At 41.4% G+C, this 25636-nt stretch overlaps 1 protein-coding gene across 1 annotated transcript in view; it reads right to left on the minus strand.

Moving 5' to 3' along the window:
* AFF3 (ALF transcription elongation factor 3) overlaps nucleotides 1–25636 on the minus strand; it is a gene marked incomplete at both ends in the record, with an annotated part of 332199 nt that overhangs the window by 184198 nt on the left and 122365 nt on the right. The window lies entirely within an intron of this gene.

The raw sequence follows: 25636 nt of genomic DNA on the forward strand, positions 1-25636 counted from the left end.
TTACTCCCTGACAGTTCCCCAAAAAAAGTCCTTTGCACAACAGGACTAATTGGGGGTTGGATCTGATGATCTCTCGAGGTCCCTTCCAACCCCTATGATTCTATGATTCTGTGATTCTATGAACTGAGGGACCAGGAGACTGGGGCTGGAGGTCTTCCCACATGCGAAAGGCAGGATGGAAACAAAACCAGTAGGATTAATTACTGTCCCCAGAGAACTACCAGGGAGGTAAGCTTAGTACTTGCCCCTTGTTTTCAAAAGCTACCTGGAGGCTCTCAGCTATCAGGTGCCCACTTGGAGCAATCTGTTACTCCAAAGTGCCCTTGTCACCTGAAAATCAGACTTTTCCACCTCACCTTCCCCCAAAATCACCAAAACTGGGCACCTTTGTGCCTACTGGACCCAAATGATTCCACTAGCCAGTCTGTGTAAGTCCTGCTTCTCATTGCTGTCCCCAGTGCTCCCCAGCCCCAGCTGAGCGACCAAGGAGGTCTGGATCCACAGCTTACCGGTTGTGGCCAAGGTCAGCGGCACAACAGCCCCGTGCACGCAAGGGAACAATTCGTGTTTCATAATTTTTTGTAGCTGTTATTTCACGCCAATTCATAGAAAGTCGTAAGTGCTTTATTGTCAGCACTCCTGCTAAATCTCTGCTGAGTATGGCCCTTGATTGTTAAACAAATGAATTGCGTTAACTCTTTTTGGTGCAACACAGTCCGTCAGCTTTACAGTCACTAGGAGCTGCACCACTGATTTCCAAGGGAAAGCAGCTAAGCATGCTATAAACTCAGCCTTTGGAGAATTGCTGCTATCTGGTGTAGTGATGATGAAGAGAAGCTGCAGTCCCATGCAGATAGCCCTGTTCTGATCTCAGCCCTGTCCCGGAGGAGCTGCACAATGGTACGTGTGACCTTGCCTCACGCCGCAGTGGGAACTCAAGTGCTATAGTTCACCTTTCCAATGAAGTTAAGGCGGAGGACAGAAACACCACAACAATCTCTAGATATTTTAAAATTCACATTAGCTGACTTTTATTTATTTCTTCCATGTGGGTTTGCTTACTTTTTCTCCCTCTCCTTCCCCAAAGTCTGGTCCATGTCTTGTTATCCTGTTAACAGTGGAGAGTATAAAGCTCTCATCACAAACACCTTGTTTATACTGCAACAAATTTCCTCAGGTTCTAGTCCACTGCCATCTTGTGATGAGATCACTTAACCTATCATCTTATGCTGTATACAATGCATTGAACATAGGGTAAAACGATGCTCTTTATTTTTGTGTGAAAGTAAAACTACTGAAGGTAAATTTGGCAATAGGTAGGTCTAGGAACAAGCTTCTGTTATGAAATTAAATATTCGTCCTTGAAGTGTAATGAAATAAATCTTCAAATACTCATCAGCAAGAAATTACACTTTCCATTACCACAAACCCCAAACTTCACCTGTTCTTCCTAGCATATCATAACCCTGGGCAGGAGGAATAAAAAACCCATTTTGTATCTCTCTCAGTATCACCACGCTGCCTTTCAAAAGGCAAAAAAAAGGTGGAAACAGAAAACCAAAGACAAGATATGTAGAAATGAAAACAATATTTGGAACCCCCCTGAGTATCTATATTTTCTTCTTTGCTCTTCATCTTTTGAGTACCAAATATAAATTTCTTCAGTTATTTTTGCTTTGAATACTTGTGAGGATCTTGCATTACTACTGATATCAAACTTTCTAGAATAAGGATGGAGAAGTTAAGAGACCATGCTCTGCACACAGCAAGAAACTTCAATTTCATAAGGCCTGGGGCCGTATTTTTTTTTTCTTTCTTCATGATATCACATAATACAATGCAGAGTGTTATTATGGGATTTAAGATACATCTGAAAAGTGTCTGTAGGTGATGGTATGGAACAGATTCCCCATTCTCAGCTTAGAAGTTTATCTTCTCTGTTGCATCTCTACTCATGTTACAGAGGAACCTTCACTGCCCATGAATCTGGCAACCTGAACATGTCTTCATGGCCATATTTTAATTAATAATAATAATAGCAATAAAAAAGCTGGCAAATGTTTCTTGAAATCTGAATTAAAAGCCGTGATTGCATTGCCTGCAGGCAACAAACAGCACAGAGCACTCGACGTGCTATTTGCATCAATGGGCTTCCCTGATCCAAACAATACCGTGTGGGTGCTGGCTGTGTGACACAGCACCTGCGTAAGGCTGATGTCAGTCGTGCTGGCAATCTGCGCAAGGCAGCCCCTCCACCCTCTCGACAGCCTGCATGCCACAGTACACTTGTGCAGAAAATGCTTTAATTACTTTAAAAAACCCTCACAACAAACAACAAAAATTAAGGTTTCGAGGCTGCTGTTCCCAGCTAAGCCGAGGAGCTGCTACCCTGTATTTATCCTGGCATTGACGAACCGAGCTCATTTACCTCCCTTTGCATTTTGCTATCTGTCACCACCAACTCGCCTCGCTGAACCTTCAATGAACCATTGGTGAAATAGGGGCAACGCTCGGGGAGCTGTCAGGGAAAGCGGGTGCCAGCCTCTTTCCCTCCCCAACGCTGTGCCCGCTGCCTTCATCCCTCAGCCAGTGCAGAACACCAAACACTTGCACACACGTGTGGCTGGCGCACAGTCTGGCAGGAGGATGTGAGGAGGATCTGCCGCCGAGGATAACGGCAGTGGCTGCTGAAGAAATAGCCGGGAGCATCCCACCGCTGATAACACGAGCAGCTAATTACCATGCAAAGCACAGAGAACTGTAAGAAACAAGGCTGACTAAAGGCTACATTGAGTTCTTGAGAAACGGGATGTCATTTCAAAAAAAAGCTACGCCTGTACCCACTCTATTTCAGAGCATTGCTTTATTTTTGTTTCCCTTACCAACAGCTTTCACATGGAGATATGTAAAGAAATCCATCTGAAAGGAATTCCTATCTGCGATACCTCTCCCTCCTTTCAAATCTTTGTGTTAAGGAAAGAAAGAAAGAAAGAAAGAAAGAAAGAAAGAAAGAAAGAAAGAAAGAAAGAAAGAAAGAAAAATCTTCTGGAAGTATCTATTTCCATTTTAGCCTAAGTGATTTTTATGGTGTGAGCTTTTGGTGCTCTCATTATTTGACTGCACTAAGTGTTTTGACAAAGTCTCCAGAAGTTACTGGATTTTGGCTCCAGTACAAATTAGGCATGATTAACGTTGCCAAAAGGCTGAGGAATGCACTTAGAAGACTTGCTGGCCTCTTCCACTCAGCAGGAGCCAGGCTGGCTGTGTCGGCGCTTCAATGAGGGTCATCTGCAACCAGCACACCACCACAGGCCCACCTTTCAGGTGCCACCTCTGCAGCTCTCAAGCTGTGCAAGTGGTCTATGGCATCGCTTAAAATGGGACTGAGGGATTATCCCTGGGGCTGAAAATGAAGCTTCAGACAGCAAATGTTAGCAGACAACAACCTAAATCCATGATGAAAAAAAATGTGGGAAAAAAGCCCACGTTGATGGACCTTGACCTGAAAGCATATTAGCTTCTTTGCTAGGCAAGACCATGAAAGTACAGAGCTACATACACACACGTGTACATATACATATATGACATTTTCTATACAATGCATTTGCTAGAAAGGAACTCCCTATATGAAGGTAAATCCTTATATTTTTACTTATTCACACATGTGGCCTCTGCCCATTGAGTTGTGGAGAACAATAGCACTCAACAAAGATTATCTTTGATCATTTCTCTGAAGAGATCTTAATACCTTCAAGTCATGGAATAAAATGCTGAAATATAACAAGGAGACGTGCCTGAGACCAGAGAGGTGACTTCTGGGGTTTCTGTGGAAATAGAGCCAGGCTGTGAAAAGGGATTTTTTGGGAGAGGTCATTTGCAGGTATCCGGAAGGCATTTTTAGACATTTAGGGCTTTACTTACTTCTGCTTTCCTTACATGTGCTACATTCTGCAAAAGGCTTTTTGTGGGATGGATGCACTGAACCCACACTGGTCTGGAGAGAAAATGCAGGACTCTGCCCTCAAGAAGGGTGGGCTGGATAGAAGATGTCAGCTTGGTTAAAACCTCAATTTGTCTGTCTGGAAATGCTTTTTCCACTTTTTGGTACGTAGTTTAATTCTGAACTGGGAAGGGGGAGGGAGGGGGAGAAGGGGGAGCAGGCACTTACATGTAGATTTTATCCCATTGGCTATGCTCACTTACAAATATAACAGTGTGACATCATTAGCTTCAAAATGAAGTTTTAAGAAGTGTTCTCCAGTTCAGTTGAGAAATGGATGTTTGATCAGTCAAAACATTTTGTTAAATTTAAGAAATGTAAATAAAAAATCATAGTTTCAGAGCAAGATATGGACTAAATGAAGAAGTCATTAAAACAAAATATTGAAATGTTTCACTCTGACTCCAAATGCTCAGATTTTTGGCTTTAACAAAATATCTTCTCCAAATGAAAATGAAAATAGGTTTGGTCAAAATCAACACAGTTGCAGACATTTTCAGTTCTGATAAACCTGAATATCCCATAGGAAAAGGACTGAGTATGAAAATCCTCTGACATGAGCAGAATTAAAAAGGGCATTTCTCTTTCTTTTTTCCCCTTTACTAACGAGAATGGCATTTCCATCTTGATGGGTGACATGAGATCTGTCAGCAAGGTTTCCGTTCACTTTAACAGGGAACCATGGCATCCTCAATTCACTGATGGGCACTAGCAATGCTGTGCTCTTCACAGCTCTGAAACGGAGAAGAGACCTCACCTCTCCTTGAGGATGCAGGCAAGCAGGGCTGAACGGGATAGGGTCACACGAAGAAAGGAGACAGTAAGAGGCTGCCAAGGGAGCCTGATTTTCTGTGGTTCCTGATACCTGAAGGCTTTTCTTTGCACCCATGCTGTTCCTCACTACTGATTTGCAGTGCCAGTGGCCACGATCTGTTGATACTTCTGCTGAGTGCAGAAGAAAACTTCTGAGAGTAGGAGCCATCTATTGAGAGCAAAAACTTACTGAGAGTAGGAGCCGTTTCACTTTTACAGCGAGGAGTCGCTGCTGCTTCTTTAGACATGGAGACGTGCAGGAGGGAGATGGGGATGAAGAGCTGAATTCTCCTCAAGCTCCGTGTCAGAAAGTGTTGCACTAATTAAAGTTATTAAATCCATCTAATTTACAGCAACTGTTAATAAACTGTTACCCTTAATAAGCCCATTCTCTTTTGAAATGGAGTCTTCATATTTACTATGGGGATTATTTTTCCTACCATGGGATCTTGCAACATTGTTCTTGGTTCAAAAGGGAAGATGGGCAAGGTTAACAAAGATTTTATTTCAAGGAAAAAGAAAGGGAATAAAGAGCAAGTGATGAAAGTCGTCTAGCTTTGCTTTAATGAAAGTATCTGGCTATACTAATCGGGGGTCTCATTGCAACTGGAATATCATGATGCTCCAGTCTTGTTATGAGGAATAGGGAGATATTCTGGCTGATTGAAGAAGATGAATAAAAAATATCTGTAGAGAAACACCAAATGATCTGATAGGCTTGCAGTCCACAGTAGAAAGGAACAGCAGGGAAATGAGGTTGAAGAAGCTCCTCCAGTACATGCCCCAAGGCCTGCCCCAGAGCTTGGAGCAGCTCCTTCCCAGGTAGCACCTGACCTGAACTAAATATGGAAATTCCAGGGGGTCAGAAAGTGAGATGATGCTGAAGGGTTGTGGTCTGGATGACTGCTAGGAGCTTCACTAGCCTACAGATCAGTTTGGAGGGGATTTAGAATGCTAGGTCCAGCCACTTGTTGAGATATCATCTTCAATCTGATGAGACGGCCTGAGACCAAGTCTCAGTGTCCGCACCACAAAAAAAAAAATCAAGATAATTAGGGGCCAAGAACCCCTCTGAAATGTCCTTACCCTCTCCACCCTTAAGGGCCATCAAATAATCAATGCCTGGAACTGCACTGGTAACATTTCATCTAATAAAAGATGCTTGGGAGCCTCAAATGTAACCTACTGGCAGATTGGTGGAGCAGTTTTATGGGCTTTTACATTATATTCATAAAAATAAAAATCCAAACATGCCAGTATTACACTGTGACCCAGAACAATAAAAAGGAGCTGTAATGGAGAAGAACTGCATGGTTGTGTTAATAAAATATAAAGGTTTTATTGTTATTGGGAAAGACTGATTGTATCAAATCAATACCATGTCATAGTATATTAATGTTTTTCTTCTCTAATGAAAAAATAGGGTCTGATGTGATTACACTCTCTTGCTATCCATTTGAAAAATATAATGGGATGGTAATAATGAAGATTGCAACTTGCAATTTTACTCCTTGCTACATGCCCAATCCTGGGAGGTGCTGAGTAAGTGGCCTCACCTATCAGAGAAGTCAGCAGCAGTCCTGAATGCCAAGTCCAGGCACCTGGCAGTCACAAAGATGCTGTCAACAATCCCCTGTGAATGGACTCTGCAGCCCCTCTTTTTTCCCACCCAAAATGTGGAAAAAGCTGTTGGGTACCTGTGAAAATACCTTCAGCACAGTACATTTTTCTAGAGCACTGTACGAATGCTCTAAAAACATAGTGTCTGGTCGCTTGATGCAGCGGTCTATTTGTTGCAAAGTTTCCATGATGGTCTTGGTTTTGCAGTGGGAAAGGCTCTTTAGCAAAGATATGGCCTTCCTCCCTCAGCCCAGGCAGCCCTTCAACAGCAGACCCAAAAACCCTGCCCTGGGAGTGATAGAGATCAACTTTTTCTCCCCATCAGATGCACGTTGTCCCTGCTGCACAGATGGCCAATTAATGTCAACTGGACTGTGGTATTTTTAGTGATATGGACACTTGTTGGCTTGGACCTGGACTGTGACCGATCAATTGCATTCCATATATTTCCTGTGTTTTCCTGGGGAGAATATATAACAGCTGTAAAGCAGCAACAGTTGGAAAAACAAGTATTATGGAACTGTTAATCTTTCTGTGACATTTTAATATGAATATACCAACAGCTAGTATAATATTCAATAAATTAAATGGATTATTTTGCCAAGAGATCCTTTAAAAATGTTAATTAACAATAAATCAATAAAAACTATTCAACATGAAAATCAATTACATCCCTGTTTACATTATTTAACTCCAAACATTTCTGTTTTGTGTGCTTGTAATTAGCAAGCTATAAAAGATGCCATAAATAGGCGCATAATGAGAGGAACTGTTTATAAATGATAATTGGTATTCATTCCCACTGAGCTAAAGGTTACGTGATTGCAAACTATTGCACAGAAAGGGTTAAACCTCTCACAGACACAAGGCTTTACAGAACGCAGCTCTGCAGAAATCTCTCCCACAGAAGGCCCCTGATGGAGGAACATCCCTGTACATGAGCGTTTGATGGAAAAAGCAGCATTTATCAGGCATTCCTTCAAGCCTATTTACATCCATTTAGAGACAGCTCATGGGGAAAAAAATCTACCCTTTGGGCAGCAGTGGAGGGAATAAGAAATGGAGCCTGGCGTGCGGAATTCAGTGTTGATAAAACATCACCATCTGAACAACATCTCTACTATGTCAAAAGGAGAGATATTAACACTGAAATGCTATTGAAAATCGGGGTGACCATCTGGTTAACAAAGCTCAGGTCAGGACAAAGGAAACAAAGGTGGTTTCTGTCATGATGGGTAATGAGGACATCGCTCTAACAGATACCTCACGCAAAGATTAGGGCCAAAGAAGGTTTGGTTTTCACAGAGGGCTAAAAGAGGATTACTGTACCAGCATATAGCAGCCCCAGCACACTGAGCAGCAGCCTGTACCTCCAGAAGGTAACACCAAACTATTTCTCATTATAGACAGCTACACAGAGCTGAAAAACATGTATCCTAGGGAGAAATAACCTCTCATTAATCCCTATTGCTGAAAACCACCTTCTCAATTTTAGAGACTGAGACCTGATCTAGACTTGACAGGTAACGATCTGGAGACCAAAGTAATGTTTGGCTTTCTACAAGGCTTTTTGCTAGTCCAAGTATGTCACCAACATCTGACAGATTAGGCTTTGATGGTGTCTCCTCCCCAGCCAAATACATCTAATTCTTTCACTATAACTGTTTTCGTTAGGGCAACAATCATCAAGAAACCTTGATGGAGCAGGTCTGAAGCACTGGCAGACCAGTGAGCATCTAGCGATAAAGCCAGTAGAGTTAAATAACCTATTTGCAAATCCAGACAGAAACCACTTTCTCTACCTTGTCTGGGCACAGCTGATGTAGATTTCCTTTCTTTCTGACTTAAAAGTGAATTACTTTTGGCCTGAGACACTTATATGGCACTGCTTTCCTCAATTTGCACAAAATGTTAATTGTTTAATGGAAAATATGGATTAGAATAGGGATTTTTTTTTTTTTTTTAAAGTCTATTATGTGTGAGGAACAGAGCATCATATGCACTGGTTTGAGAATGACTTCTTGGTCTCATTGCTAAGACTGCAAAAATATCTTCTGGTCATGACAATTACAGCCAGGGCACCTGTTTGCCCCACAGGAATATTGTTTGCTACCAGATACCCAAAGCTTTATCAATGAAGATGAACAATTGTATGCATCAGCATCTTTAAAACAATCACTTGATGCCTCTGGTCAGCTCAGGTGGTCTCTTAAAATCCACATGGAAGTTGATAAACAGCACAATTCTCCGAGGCACGGTGAAAATCTCGGCAGAGCTTTATTGTGCTCTCAGCATTCTTGAAAGTCAAAAGAAAAATCCAGCCATGCCGTGGTCACTGACAGACTGAGGGAAACTGACTCACTGCAAAGCCACCGAGAATGGTGCTCTCCGAAGGTTTTGTGGAGTTAATACGACATTTTTCAAATGAAACATCACTGCTGCAATGCCTTAGTGCTCAGACATGCCAGTTCCTTCCAGTTAAGAATGTACCTGACACCTCACGTGTATATAAATATATATACACATACAGGTATACGTGTGTGTGTATACATATACATGTTTATGTGCACCATATACAAATCCTCTGCAAACGTTTCCTGAAAGTGCCCAAATCAACGAAGCAAGTGTCAAATCTTATCAGCTGTAGCCTTTAATGTGGGAATCACTAAGTTCAGCAAATCTATCAAGTTGCACAATAGACAAATACCTTCCTTATTTTTCCTGTCCTCTATTCCCACTGCCCCCAAAAGATTTATTTTCACACACAGGTCCGTATCAGTCCTCTGGTGGAAGAACAGGAAGCCCCCTGGCCACCCAGTCAGGAATCAGGCACTGCTGTGCTGCCTGGCAGTGGACTTGCCTCCAGAAATCAGGATACCTCCACCTCTGTAAAACCATCTGCCCCAAGGCATGGCAGCTGCCCAGCACTTGTCCCCACTCCATGGGTTCTGGGCTATCACCTGACTGTCTGGGCGATCACAAGGTTAGACACAGGAGAATATGCCAGGTTTGGGGAAGGTTATGGGTAGCTCCAAGTAGTCATAGGTTACTAGGTAACAGTTATTTGATGGAAGCCACACTGGTGCCTCAGGCTTGGTTTAAAATGATCTTAGTCCTTTCTCTTTCAGCTTTTACTTCTGTTTCCATATATTCTCAGGTTTTCCCCTTTAAAAGGGGATGTTGCGTCTGAAAGACACAACGCGTTCTGATTTTCTTTGCGCCTGTTGCTGTTGCAAGTAACAGTGATGAAATACCGGCAGGAAGAAAAACTTGCCTCAGCTTTTCTAGATTTTCTGTCTTTGAAGGAGTTTGCTTGCCCTTCCAGCAGAGTAAGCATTTGCTAGTTCCCAGATGCTGGCATCGAGCTCTCCCACACAGCTAAAGGCTAATGGAGCACCCCTTATAAAATCCAGAAATACAAAGCTCTACAGAGCACGATGCCTGGCCGTGGAACTTGGGGGCAGTAACCACTTTTTACTGTCACATTAACAGTTTTCTTCTTAATACAGAAAACGAACAGCGAGTCACTTTAGAGCACTGCAGTGCCATTGGGGCACGACTAATGTATGGACCCCAAAGCTCTGTTTGGTGCCCACAGAGAACGGCTCTCCAGACAGCCTTATGGCTAGAAAATGATTTTAAATCCTGTATGCATCGGCATTCACACACATGCAACACACAGTACAGTGCAGGATAATAAAAGGAAGAAATGTACAGTGATTTAATTTTTACTGGGTCTCAGACCAAAACCATTGCTACGTTGCATGAGAAGGAGTTGTGAATTTTCTCGGAAAGGTTACGTTGCCTTCGGGTTTGATTTCCAAAACTATCACTGGAAAGCTTCAAAAACGTGAGATGCCTCTTGGATTTCTATTTTTACTTTTCTGAACAGATGAGGCAATCCTCCAGTTAAAAAAGGGTTATTTAGTCTCTAGAGGAAGAAATGTTCAGTGTAGCCCCATTTCATTTTAAACGGAAGCTAAATGGAGAGAAAATCTCTAATACTGCTGCAGCTCACAGACATTTCCATCTAGGTCAAGTACAACAAATCTGCATTCTTTAAGTGGCAGAGCCAGCTCTCTGTCCCTGTAAGTACTGGAAGGTCTTATGGCACCCCACATTATAACAACACGTACGGAAAACAGGAGTACGGTTGGAAACCTCTTTGAGCTGAGAAGCCACATGCTTCCCTTTTGTTATGTGATCTTGATGAATTTATTTCTGTGGCTTTTATTCACATTTCAGGACATTGAATCCTTTAAACTTGTTAGTATTTTCCTTTTTTTATTGTTCTCTGCTGCCTTTCACTGTTTTATTTTATTCTTTTGTTCCCCGGTGTAACTGAAGGTAATGCAGTCCTAGGCCTATTACCCTCCATCTCTTTGATCTGGCAGTGGATATCAACAAAGAAGTTATTTGTTCTCAACACATTAAACCCTTCTATGTAGCTTTTTACAAATTCTGTTATGCAACTTTGATACGGCCTGGAACGAGTTGTCAGGTACCAAAAGGCAGGGGAGCACAAAGACCTCTCCAAAAGTCAAGCTATGAATGGTGTCATCTTGCTGTTTCACTTTCAAAGGTGGCTCATACGGGCTTGCTGAATAGGAGTCGTTTGACAGCAGACATCTGAATTTGTATCTCAGACTCTAAGACACCTTTATAAGAACTCTGAATATCTTAGTTGAGTCCTGAGGATCAAAGCTTCCTATGTAATAAACCTATCACGGGTTACTCGGGGAGACTTTCAGCATCGGTAACAATGGCAGCTGATTTGCCTCGCATAACAAGCTACCAATGGAATATAAGGGTTGAGATCAATACTTTAACTAGCGAGATAAAAATCTACCTGAAACTCAGGAATGACATTAATGCCTCATGGTTTGCTTACGAAGCCATCTCCTGTATTTTTAAGATGCGCATGCATCAAGCATTGCTTGAAATAACATTAAATCTCGATTTTTCAAATCAGAATACTAGATAGTAAGTAGAATTGGCAGCATAAATGAATATAATGCATAAAACACAAAAAGCTCTTGGCTGGCTTTTGTATACAGCATTAGGAACAGAGAAACACACATTGTTTCACAGTGATCTGCATTAAATATACTTGTTATGGGTTTGAAATACTCCAAACTATTTGTTTTGGATGCGAGAGGATGCTCTGCATTTGCGATATATGATGCCACATTGTCATCAATTGTCATGCTTTGTTTATAGGACTGAATAATTTGTAATCATCAGATTACTATGTTTAGCCTGCACTCTGGTTTTCAAAGAATGCGTATTAAACAGATCAAATCCTTGTATCTTTTATTTATTTGTTTATGAAAGGAACAATGAGTGGCTGACTCCCTTGAGAATTAACTCTTCGGTGAAGGATTCAGGGTTTCAGGTGCTGGTTGTTCTTGGAGGAGAGAAGGGCAAAGCTGCTCTTGGGCTCCAATTGTTAATCGTGTGCCTGTGTTACCTTGCAGAAACATTAGGTAATGACACCAGAGAAAAATGAAGACGATGCAAAGAGCTATGGTCTACTCTACAGGCTTCCTTCAGCTTCCCAACTCCCTTTCCCCCCGACATACTTCCAGCAGTATTTCCTCCACATTTTATCCGCAAATGTCACTTGAAGTCACCTGCAGCCCAGCTAAACATTGGGGTAGGTAGAGGACTAGGAAGCCCCATCAAAACATGGTTTGTCCTGTACAAATCATTTTCAGCAACAGGTACTTTGCAAGGAACAGAATGAAATGTTCTTGGCAAAATCCTCTCTCATAATCCATTTTCTGCTGTAGAAATACAGCTATGAAACAAGATACTCCAGCAAGGGTTGCAGGGAAAGGCTTTTATCTGTTTCTGCACAGGGGAAGGTTTTCAGGAGCTGGCCAGTCGCTGTTGACTCTGCCATAGGGAAAAATCCACACTAAAGAGCAGTCCTGGACTAATCTAAATGTATATTAATATACATACTTTTATACTACAGGCACAACAGGATTTTAAATACCTGCAGATGAGAAATCGGTTGACGGCTAACAGGCTGAATGCCTGCAACACTTAATCCATGGGGACAGAGCAGCCCATCTGCACAAACCACCTGCACAGGTCTGTGTGGAGGGTCCCGGGCACAGGAGGGTAGCAGTTACCACTTGCTCGCTACCCAAGCGACCTTGTTGACGATGGCACTATATATAAAGTCAAGATGCAAAAAACCAATGGGATAAGTCGTTCCGAAAAGAATAATTATAAAATCAAGCCATCACCTTTGCAAAAGCATGATCTTGGTTCATTTGCTACCCAGGATATCTGTACCTCTAAGCTACAAAAGAAAAACCCAGCAAGAACAAGACCGAAGCCGAGCTCACATTTCCATCCTTATCTCTCTGTGCCGATGCACTCTCAGAGGCCCCTGCTTGCGTAGCAGCTGCTGAATTGCTAACAGTTTACAGTCTGGCATATTAAAATAAGCTAGCACTGATTTTGGCAATTTGCAGTCATGCAGTCGCTGCTGCTGCATAAACAGCTGATGGATCTCTACAGCAGAGGCAGGAGCCCTTCATCTGTGCCCACTTGGGTGTCAGACCCCTCCGTCTGCACAAGCACTAAGTGCAGCAGGGACTGCCATGTCAACGCACCCAAAGTCATCCGTTATTTGCGTCTCATTACAGCCCAGAGCTCAATCAACCAACACAAAAGATGTGACTGTTGAAAGTAGCGCATCCTACCATCTGATCAGGTAGAAAAGAGGAAATAGGGATGTCTCTACCGAAAAGAGTCTGCAATAACCTGCCTTTGGCATGCAGGAGCACTACCATGAAGGCCTGTATAGCACCTTGCAACCACGTGGTCAGAAACATGTGCAAATAGGTGTCTATGTAATATAGTAAATCTACACGTGTTGTGGCATTTGTAACTTCAGATATGGAATATGGCTACAGGTCTCTTTGGGCAACACTATATTTTAGGAAGGGTTACAAAGCGTCCATTTTGTAGTCTGAAGTTTTGGAAGTGTTTTAGGTAGGCAGAGTGTAATTCTCTAGAAAATTAGGCTATCAACTGAAAAAAGAAAAGTCCTAACAAACCCCTAGGAAACAAACCCTTAAAAACCTAAAATGGGTATCCTTAAAATAAACAGAGCTGCCCACAAGACCCCTGCTTTTCCAAATCAAGTTGGCAGACTTTAAGCTGGTTTCTCAGGCTCCATGAGACAGGGCACTGTGCATTCTGGAGCAGTATCCCCAGGGCTTTCCCTCACGGCAAGTGGGCCTGGCCATGGGGTGCCAGGGAAAGGACGTCTACAGAGACTTGTAGCAGGTCTCCAAACAGCAGTCAGACACTGGTCCCCAGAAATACCCCTAAGCACACTTTTGGGAGGAAAGGTAGCCAAACTCTTCTGTCTGCAAACCAATTACCTGGACAGATGTCTCAGAGCTACAAAATGTTCCCACAATAATTTTCTCTTATGTATGTTTGCCTGCAAATTGTGAAACAGCAAAAATTGATGGAATATATTGGTGGCTGACTAGCAATTTCTTCAGAAATCAAAAAAGAGAACTAAAATTGGGATCTCTTGTTCCAGATGATCAGCACCTTGTGCATGCAGAAATCAGTATGAGAATCCCTAGAATTACATGTAGGGAAATAGTTTTTCCTGCACACTGCTACTTGCTTTCCTGTCAATTGGACTTCTTGCAAGGCGTGGAGGATGTCTTTGGAAAGAGGAAGAAAAACAAGATCACACGTTCCCCCCTCATACCACAATGAACAAAGCAAAGCTGTACATCATCTCATTTCATGTGCTCTCACAAAAAGCTAAGTGAGAAACTGGTGTGTTCTCCCCAGCCAGACAGATGAAATCTTTGACTTCTTTCACCCTCAGGGCTGGATATCGCTGGTGCTGAGTGGATCTACCGCAGAGAGCGTGGAAGAGGGAACGCAGGTGAAATTACGGTTTGCGCTCAATAAGGGTCTAAATGCTAATGTTTGGTACAAAAGAAGTGTGTCTCTTAAGACAAACCATAAAAATATGATTATTGTAATAGTGTGTAATTTACGAAAATATTTTGACATTTTTCCAGAGATAGTCTGTTTTCTGGTATTTGCATACCTTTGACTCTAGAGTATAGGCACGTATAAGCATTGAAGGCAGCAAGACAGCAAGCAATTATTTACTGATTAAGGAGTGGATGGGCTCGAAGTTTGAAGCATTAGTATTCTTATTTCATCCTCATCCTTCCAGAGGAGGATGGAGGAGACATGAAACAGAAAGTTTTCAACTCGTACAGATTCCTAATTCGTGGCATTAATGCTATAAATTCCTCCTCTTTGCTCTTTTGACCTGCTGCTGTCTCCCGGTATGCCCAAGTCGCCCACGCTCAACTCGCGTTTACTTTGCTGAGGTGGTAAAGGTTACTCAACTCAAATTTTTTTTCCCCCCATTTCTAAGAGAAATGAATCCAAACTCAGCTAATTTGTATACAGCTGCAGGCAATATAAACATGGCTGGTTAGAATTCTTTATATAGTATAAGCCTTTGTACTCCATACTTCATGGAAGTTAATAAGTAGGTGTCAAACTCTGAATTAAAATTCCCAGAAGAGGACACAGCACAAAGGACAATAAAAATGATTTTTAAATAATCATAGGGATAAATAGCATCCACTTCTGACAAATGTAAGTGCTGGCATAAAATGTTATTAGGCTACAGAGATTTTCTTTTGTTCAGGAAGTATGTTTTATTCTCCAGCAGTGTCATTCATCATCCTAATGAGCCCTCAAAATGTAAATTAAATAGCAAAGACTGATTCATTCAAAAACATCTTTGTGCTGTGTGTTAAACCATTTTTCTACTTTTATCCTTATATATTGGTTCATTATTTCACTGCAAAATAACCCCTCAGCCCTTGTATACTTTAATGGCCGAGTTCAAGCAAAACATATTTTCAGTAAACACTGTTTATTCATTGGTGCTTTTGGTACAGTAATTTAAAAAAAACCCGAAAAAAAACCAAAAAAACAAACCAAAACCCAAAACCTCATTTAAAAATGTTGTGCCCCTTAAATTATATTTGATCCGGAAAATCTCAGAAACCTGTGCATGCATGTGGTTTTTGTTTTATTCAGCGTCACTTAGTCCAGGGAAACCCTCAATGGAAAAGGATTAGTCGAAATTTCAAGCAGCTCTAATTTACTGAGCTGAATACATTAACAACTAAGCAAACATCATAGTTTTGGTAATAGCAGAACAAAAAAAACCACCCCACAAAACCAAAAAAAACCCCAGGGTCATGAGCTAAATTAGTTCAGATTTCTTGTTATCTGTTGATAAGGACATTACACATTCTTACTGGGAATGCAGAGAAGAGGTTTCATACTTGACCTGAATTTATGCATGAGCACACACACAACAACAAGAGCGACAAGAACAGGGCTTCTCTGGAGCCAATCCAAACAAAAATATAACAGGAATGGAAAAAAAAAAGCAAAAGCATGTCTGGTTGTGGCATGATTAGTCTTCAGTTACCTTGTTCTCTGCCTCTTCCCGTCTCTTTCCCTTTCTCTAATGCTTCTGTAAATCATCTTCAGCATCTTATTTTGTGTGGTTATATGTTTGTGTGTGTGCAAAAGGAAGACAAAAATATTAATAGAGGGAGCAAAGTTTGCCTGACGACAAGAATACGGGTATTAAACTGCGTACGGAAGATTTAAAATCCACAGACTTCAGAACAAATTACATAAAATCTCAGCGTACAGCGACATTATGCTTTTATGAGGTCAAAATGTTGGAGAGAGACACCAGGGGTTACAATGAAACCATCCAGCTGTGAAAGAGGTAAGTACATGTACGGTGCCTTGCTGCCAGGGATCCAAAAAATGGCCCTAGACCAGTGCTTCTTTTATTGCAAACCCAGAGAGAGATCAGTGAGGCATTGGTGTAATTGCGTTAGGAGAACCTAAAGACAGGGTTAAGTGTTACAACTTTTAGCTAAAGTATCTTTGATGGCAGGTGACCTTTTGAAGGGTTTCTCCTAAAAAAGTTAAAATGGTGATTTATGGAAGTTCAGTGATGGCTCCACACTGAAACTGTTACAGAGACTGTACATGTAATTAAGTTAAACTCCACTAAGCAGAAAGAAGAAGAAAAAAAAAAGGATCAGGATTATGGTATGAAATATTATCACTTAAGAAAATTAAGCATCATGAACCCTAGCTGAGAGAACTTAATAAACCATCTATCATTTATCTTTGAGTGCTGATTCAGAAATCAGACTGGCATTCACAACTGCAGTGATTGATTAAAATAAATGCGTACAGTATAGTAGTTTATAAATGAAGACAGTAATTTACAAATTAAGGACAGACTTTATGCCTGCAGAATAAGTTGCTGAAGCTGAAAATACATCTGAAGATACTTCAAATATACTCAGCTTGTGGGAAAGAGATGCAAAAGCTGCCTGAGTTCATGCTTTGCCCAACTAGTTTTCAAACACAGAGGAGCTACCAGATGAAGGCCTGCCTTTCACATGCTTGTGTGTGCGCAACACACCTAGGCACGCTACCTGTATTTTGACTAACTATTCTTTTCATGAACATTGATGTACTTAAGTAACTATTACTTCATTTTTTAACACTATGGTCAAAACACAGATCCATGGATCCTATGTGCTGCTGCAAATGACAGTGTCTCAAATCAGCTGTTCAAACCCAAAGCACAAAGGAAGAACAGAGGCTCCATAAAAACCTTCCCCTTAGAGCTCGACCACTGGGGAAGTCCAAAAAGAGAAAGTAACCAATGGAAACTCATTATTCTGACTCTTTAACAACCAGGTAACAGTGAGTTGATGCATTGCATCATGGTGTTAAAGAACATTGTAGATTTGCTATTTAAAAGCTCATCCACAATATCACAACTTTAATTGCATACTTACAAATGAACAGGGCAAGGCATTGCAGCTTTTGGTTTGTTGTTTGTTTTTTTCTAATCAGTTTGCATTTGATTTTTTAAATTTAACAGAAATAGCAACATAGGAAAAGTTAATGGGACTGATCTGCCCTTGAGTCTTTCTAGCTTCACTCAGCATCACTGAAGTGCCGGTGCTGCCTGCAATGGATGGAGACATTACCTGAAGGTTAGCTGTTGGTGCCACACTGAATTTGCAACCTCTGATCTTCCCTGGCACCCACAGCTCCTTAAAACACACCCCATAATAAGTGCTGTCACTTGGGACCCAGGTATGGTCCTGACAAACAGTGGGCTGTTTTGCTTCCTGCTCTGCACTTCCAGAAGTGAGGTACCATGCACGAAGGTGGTCGCTAAACTTGGAATGATGTTTGCTGTTGCTAAGTCAGGCACCAAGAAAAATCACAGTCCACGGCTATGAAACAGCCTCCAGCTCCTGGCTGGATGCCACTCACGCTACCTACGCTAAGGAAGGGCTGATGATGTCTTGGACTACCCTCAGGTGCCAGTTGCCATCACCGCATCTCGGGTGGCTCAGTAGCAAGGTGAAACCCAGAGGCATCACACTTACATGATGAGCCAGAGGCTATCAGTGGCAATGAAATGCCAGGGCTGAGGAGCCATCCTCTGGACAGCAGGAGGATGGTGTGCTGTAGTTGAATGCTTTCATCAATTGCTGCAAATTAAGGAGGAATCAGGAATGATTTTGTCAGATTAGCCAAAGTTTGTTAATGAGTCTCAACTCCCGCACCCCACCATCGAACCTGGTTCAGCTCCAGTTGCTTCCCTGGTATCTGAGGGGTGGACAATCAATGTCTAACAAAGGACTTCTACAGAGGGACCCTGTGGAGGGGTTGGCAATCAGCGAATCACTCCAGTCTTCAGCAGTGCTCCGAGATCAGCAGTGACAGGCACGGACAGACCTTTTTATGGAAATGACAGGACGGGAGGCAGATGGCCTTGGGTCGCCAAGGGGGCCATATCCTTGTAGGATTCATCTCACTGACAATAATGACAACGTTGACAACAATGATGGAAGTGAAAAAGATCAAAACACGAAGGAAACGGCAGAATTAAGCTCATCTGAGCAAAATGTTCTTGTCTCCCCTGAGCACATGCATCCTGTTCCTTGGCTGGTTTCATTTGCTGCATGGGAGCTATCTGTGAGCCTGGCTCTGGCAGCATCAGCTATGGCTCCTACATTCACTCAAGGGATTTTTTAGACTGTATAGGATCAAAAAATACTGTTACACTGAGAATTGTGAAGAAAAGAGAGGGAGGGAGAATTTTAAAAAAAACCTTCTTTGTATCGTGCAGTTTAGAACTTGTTTTTGCTGTACTGGAAGTTGCAAACCTTCTCTGAATAACCTGGTCGAGCACAAAGGACTTAGAAGTAAAACTAAGCAAGAATGGGTAAAATGTGAATGCTGAAGAAGAAAAAGATTTTGAGAGTCCTGCAGGATGCAAATGGGCATTGGAGATATTGGACTCCTGTTTCCTTGCTGCTTTTCATCCTGTACTTAGAATCACAGAATCATGGAATCACCTGGGTCGGAAGAGACCCTTTAGGTCACTGAGTTCAACCACAGCCTAACCCTGACTAGTCCACCTCTAGATAATGTCCTCAAGGACAAGATCTACATACCTTTTAAATACCTCCAGGGACAGTGACTCCACCACCTCCCCGGGGCAGCCTGTTCCAGTACTTGACAACCCTTTCAGCAAGGAAATTCTTCCTGATATCTAACCTAAATCTCCCTGGTGCAATTTTAAGCCATTCCCTCTTGTCCTACTGCTTGTCACCCCAGAGAAGAAACCAACCCCGACATCTCTACACCCTCCTCTCGGGTAGTTGCAGAGAGCACTAAGGTCCCCCCTCAGCCTTCTTTTCTCAAGACTAAAAAGCCCCACTTCCCTCAGCCATTCCTCACAGGACCTGTGCTCCAGACACTTCACCAGCTTCATTGCCCTTCTCTGGACATGCTCCAGCATCTCAATGTCCTTCCTGTGGTGAGGATTGTTGAAACTTGTTTTTTTCTAAAATTTGAAGTTTTAGAAACAAAATGAGTGCTCACAGGATTAAAATCAGAGGTTCTGAATCAAATTATGTGTATGTATTTAATTCAGTGAAAAACTATGTCAGATAATATATTCCTTGAAATGTTTTTAACGTTTTCTGTCTACATATGCCATTTCATTTTCACTGTATCTATGCCATATATACCAAAAATATTTACACCAGTTGAGTAATTTTACTATCACGTATGTGCATGGCCATGCTTGTAAGATATTGCAAATATGTATCCAGCGGTTCTTAGTTCAGCCATAAATATATGTGGCATTATTTGAGAAACGGTTCCTGACCACATAATGAAACACCAAATTACAATGCGTAAATCTAAGGAGGAAGAAGTTAAGGTTACCATTAAGATTGCCATTGCCAAAACTGAACTCCTACTCTACTTCTGAGAGCTTGACTTTCAATTAATTTTATTCTAACTGGGAAAGTAAGTCAAAAGAAGGTAAGAAGTGGGTTTTGTCCCCCAAACACTCTGCCATTAGAAAAGACACACGGGGACGCCATGCGCGGAGGGGAACAAAGCACAGCAGGAAACTGAAGGGACTGCTGACTGGTTCAGACCTGTCAGAATGCCTTTATCACATTTACTTTCAATATGAATAAATAAATAAATAAATAAGACTACTGTCACACCTCCAGTGGATGCTGTAGGCTAGATGGATTCCCTGCAAAACCTGATTAAAGAAAGGGGAGTGATCTTCTGGATTATTTCAGCCAAGATGCCCCACTGTCCATGGTGGCAGGGAGAAGGGCATTCAGCCCTCCGGGGACAAGGCTGGAGAAGAGGGTGGGGACATATTTCTCAGTGGCTTTGAAGGGGAAAAGACGAAATGTACGTTTGACCTGGCAGAAAAGAAAGGGGATGACGTAGCCAGGTGGTCTTTGTGAGAAGACCTTGTTCTAAGCCTGGAGGTAAGACACCAAGAGACCAGTACAGCTAGATGTGCTCTGCGAAGGCAGGACCATTAGAGACTGCTGATGAAAGAGAAGCAGTACCTGGGCTTTGGGTGCACAGGATGAGAGGAAGGGGAGTTGGGCTGGTGCTGCAATACCTCCACCTGAAGCACATCAGAAACCTCAATTTTTTTTTTCCTGGCTAGTTTCCACTTACTGCCTGACAGATTGCCCAGATTTTTGCAAGCTAGTTATGGGATTCAATAAAAAGCGTAGTTTTGCCACAGAATCATTAGCAGATCGAGTCACTAATATCTCCTCTCCTGTTGAGCTACAGGTCATTCATTGAGAAAAACCATTTTCTCCCAGACTTAACAGTACAAGTGGCAGAATCCAGCCCTTTTTAACATAGCACTGATAAAAGCAGAAGCACTTCTAATGCTGGCTGCGACCCAATCCTACAGTCATGCTCATATGTTCATGCATTTCATTAAAGGTGATGCATGAAATCACTTAGTGTACTTGACTCCTTTAAATACCTTGACAGAGAGTTAGGTAAATTACGACTTGTTTTCTGTATGAGCAGGAGTTGTATTTGAGTACACACATTCATGTGTATTAAATACATATGTAGACAATTACAGGTCGTTGTTTTGGCAAATTTAATTACATGACTCTTGTACCAAACATTCTGCATGAAAAACAGGCAAGAGGATAAACAAAATGGTATCAAGTTAGCCTACTGTGAAAAACAATCTACAGGCAGTAGAAATACAGGCAGTATTTTTGATAAAATTATGTGGTAGTTCAAGGGCCACTTTCTTCTTCAGTGCAGACAGTCAAGACTCCTGGAATTCGTGACCACTCAAAGCCTTTAATGAAAGCTGAGCACATTAGTCAGAATAACCTAATCGCTCTGTCTTTGAAGATAAACTCAGCTTTTCTTGCTCATTCCCACATGCACTGAAATGCAGAGACACTAGGAGTGTCATGATCATGTAAGACACTTGCTATTAAATCTATTCTCGATACAAGGCTGACCTGAGGTATGTTTCAGAAATCTTTCTCTTTGTCTGCTCTAATCCATCAGAATCCTTTCAGCTAAAACTACCACATTTATACATCAAAACTGTATTTTTTAAGTAAAGCTGTCACTTTTAAGGCATGCATCTTTTCAGGAAAATGTCAGGGATGTTATACTTGGGTGTCCTTCTGCCCAAGAGGCCAACAGAGCCTGAACAATGAAGCAAACAAGACAGCTAATCAATAGCAGTCACAGCACTATTTTTTATCCTCCAACATCTTCATTTTCAACTCGGTACACATCATTACAATAGGAAAACAGGACAGTCAATCTCCATTAGGTTCAAGCACTGCATGAAAGAATTAATTTGGCTGCCATAAAAATGATGATACAACTGCATGCCCTTAAACCTTTAAAATTTATTCTAAATTTACAGAAAATACTTGGATAGGCAGATTGCCTAGATATGAAGGCAGGGACATATTGACTTGTTTTTTTTTTCCTGTTGGCACGATGTATTTCTTGCCATGATGATTTCTCTGAGCACTGGAATACATCCTGTAAAATTTTTTAAAGGCTTTGGTATAAAGCAATTTCACAAGTACCTGTGTAACTAATCAGATTGAAGGTTCACGATGCCAATTTCTCAGAAGTATGTCTGTGGCACCGAGTCTCATTGCTAGCTCTAAAAAATATCCTTTAAATTTGGGGATTTTCAAAGGAGCCAAGGGATCTGGTTGCCCATAAGCCATTCAAATACGAGTGATGAGGACCAAACTCCCTTTGGCTATTCTGACAAATCCATTTCAAGTAACTACTCATTTTCACATTTAATTTGAGTTCAAAGGAGTCAAAGTTACAATTCTCCCCCTCCTCCATCCTGACTGCTCTCAGCATCTGGCACTGAACACTGACCTTATGTCGTTTGCACATGTATGCATATATGCATATGAATACACGTGCAAACACACACACACACACAGAGGCAAAATCACTGCAATGGGCCGGCATATGGCAAGAAGCTTTACCGGTGCTTCAAACACGTACACTGGCACTTGCCACAGCAGGAACAAGGTAGAAATGAAAAGCATGCCCAGTCTTCTAAGTCTCCCTCTTTCCATCCTTGTATTCCCTATATTTAGCAGAGGATGCACACACAACAACTTGCTCTGGTACCACCTTCCAGAGCCTGACATGCTAAATGGCAGGGGAACCGCCGTTCATGCAGCCAGCATCAAAATAATTTTGTGCCCAGGCCTATTTCAAAGTAAATAGGGGTAGTCTTGTACTTACTAATTAGAATGTGGTTCTGCTAGGTCAGATCTTAACTGAAAGTGGAGAAATCTATTAATTTATAAATAGCCCCATGCTTCAAAAAAATCAGCCAATTTACTATTATTATTAGTGAATAGATTTTTTTTCTTTTGTCTTGGGGTAGTAAGCAATCAATAGTCTGTAGGCATGGGCTCTGGGAAATAGGACTTGCCTGTAAGTGAAAATGAGCAGAATGATCCTGTCAGAAACTTTAGTCCAGATCTGCAGTGCCTGGGTACTATGCGGCAGTACTTTATTTAAAAAATTCAAAATATACTTGATTTCCAGCACATTGGTAACCACATGTATGACATTAGAGATACAAGATGGGCAAATATGACAGGACATTTTAGTGCTTGGGAAGAGCAGCACGTCAGGAAAGGCCTCTGGAAAGGAGTATTGCAACATTTGGAGGGTAAAGCTCCAGCATCTAGCAACCAGTCTGAATGCTTTTTAGTCTATTTTCTCTCTTCTGTCCTCTGGCAATTCAATCAGCATGAAGATACCTGCAGGTTAGCCTCATGTACGCTGTCCTGTTTAAAGCTCCAGGTCCAGATGTTTCTGAAACTTCTGTAAAGTTACCTGATCCTTCTTCTGTCAGACAATTCTCTTTTAGCTGTACAGCTTGAAATAGGTTTTTGGTTTTATTTTGGTTTTAATATTATATATCCCTGATTACGCAATGGAATGAAGGCCATGATTAACCTGTGGTCTACATGAAGTTTATGCAATGACCAACTTTAAAACTATACATGCATTTCAGTTTTTATCTGGAACAGAATTTTTACTTTAAACTTTTCTGATTTTCATACAAGTTCTGAAAATGTATTTTAATTGTACTGCCTTTTGAAGGAAATTGATTTTCTGGGTTACATAGATGCAATGGTGAAAGTACTTTTTTTTGGCAGGTCTTAAGAAGGAGGAAATGTACAGTGAGATAATTCCCCCTGGGTAACTTAATGATTATCAAGGGATGCAGCTAGAAATGAATGAAAAAAAGCATAGAAAATGTATTTTTATATATATATATAATTATATACACACACACACGTATTAGATGGGCTTTTTGGACACTTCAGCTCAAAGAAACAGGAAAGAGTGACAAGCCCTTAGAGACAATTTTATTCACAGAAGACCTATGTTTTACTGAAGAGTCATTGTGGTACCTACCAACCAATAGCTAGAGCTTGTGCTGGCTTTTCACACCCTCTGGTTTACATCCTAAACACATACAGGACCACTGAGCCTTTTTTTCTCTTGTTGGTTTGTGGGGTTTTTTGTTCTTAATAGGAGTGTTGGAGAGAAGCACAATTCCATCAAGGAACCATAAACATATATCACTAGTCTTTGCTGATGGCAGATTGTGTTTCTGTATGGGCGATGCCAACAGAAGCCAGAACAAACCTGTTTGAGATGAGGATTGAAAAAAGTGACAGCTGAAGGGGTGACAATCAAGTTAGAGCGCTCACTATCAATTATGTTTTTGGTTATGTTTGGTTAAAAGTCTTCAAGATTTAAATCTAGCTGAGGTTTAAATAGCATTAAGGTAGTTCAGAACTGAGCACATTTACCCCAGGTAGTAAAGGAACTGGTGAGAAAGAGGAACTTTTCAAACTTCAAACTATGGATTGATTTTTGCCAGTTTCTACAAAATTATTTTCAGGTCTCAAGTATTCTGCTGCTGTAAAGGTCATTTGTCTTCCAAGACACATATCAACATGCAGAAGCAGGCACCCTGCATAAGCATTTCAAATTTGCATTCTATTTTTTATGCACAGGTGAGTAACATGGGAGGGGTTCAGTAAGCAGCCAGGACACAAAACAGTGAGGAAACTGATTTATCCCTTGAGCTTTCCACTCACACTTTTCATTCTACCTACAGTCTTTATCCTTGCCCATCTTACCCAAAGCATTCTATAATTCTATGAGCCTCTCACAAAGGGCAGCAGAGTTGCAGGAAATCTTCCAAGCCATGTAGTGTCTGTTAGTCCATCTTTGCCAAATGCTGGGACAATTACCCTACAGCTCAGAGTACATGTGCACAGTTTGGCCAGGCTGGAACACATCCCTGATGGCCCCTTCTCCTGTCCCTCTCTGTCCATCTTGGTGCCTGCTGAACTTAGGCTTTCCAGACCATCTCACTCCCAAACACTAGACTGGTTTAGGACCACCCATCTTGCAAATTTTGATAAAGTGGGTGCATCTCAGTTTGGCACAATTAAGAGAGCAAGTTGTCCTATGCTATACTCTGCCCAAACTGGAAACTCCACATTGCCCACAGGAACTCCCTTGAATCCTACGTTTCTCATCCAGTGTTTGTATGTTCAAAGCTTCCAGGGATAAGAAAAAGAAACTTTTGTTCCACATGCATACACAATTCCCATTAATGCTTGCAGGAGTTAGATTTGTTTATTGGATGAAGTCTATAACCTGTTATGTGCATTTTCATTTTCTCTTAGGTCACTCATCTCTTCCTTCTTTGTATCACAATCATTGCTAGCAACACAAAACTCAGAAACATCTTAGCTGTCACATAAAGTGGATGTCAACAATACCAGAATTAAAAAGTAATAACGTTATACTTTTCCAAATGCAGATATGTATGAAAAAGAACACACAGTGGTGTGCTATGCATCATTTAAAGCCAGACATGCTCTCCTGCCAAGATCCTTGTCACTGACCGTTGTTAGATGTGTGTTTTTCCCACTTTTAGTTTTTAGACAGTTTAAACTTAGAGATTTTTGGCTGGGTTTCTCTTTTGTAGGGTTTTGTTTTGTTGGTTTGGGGTTTTTTTTGGTAGGGTTTTTTTTTTTTTTTGAAACAAAGGTCACTTACTTAGCTACAGATAAATAAAAATTCAAGCATCCCCAGAAAAATCAATAAAGGTACTAAAAATCTAAGTTGATAATAAATTTTGTTCCCCCCTTCACATAGCTC

Source organism: Gallinula chloropus, assembly GCF_964237585.1.
Source record: "Gallinula chloropus genome assembly, chromosome: 1".
NCBI lineage: Eukaryota > Metazoa > Chordata > Aves > Gruiformes > Rallidae > Gallinula > Gallinula chloropus.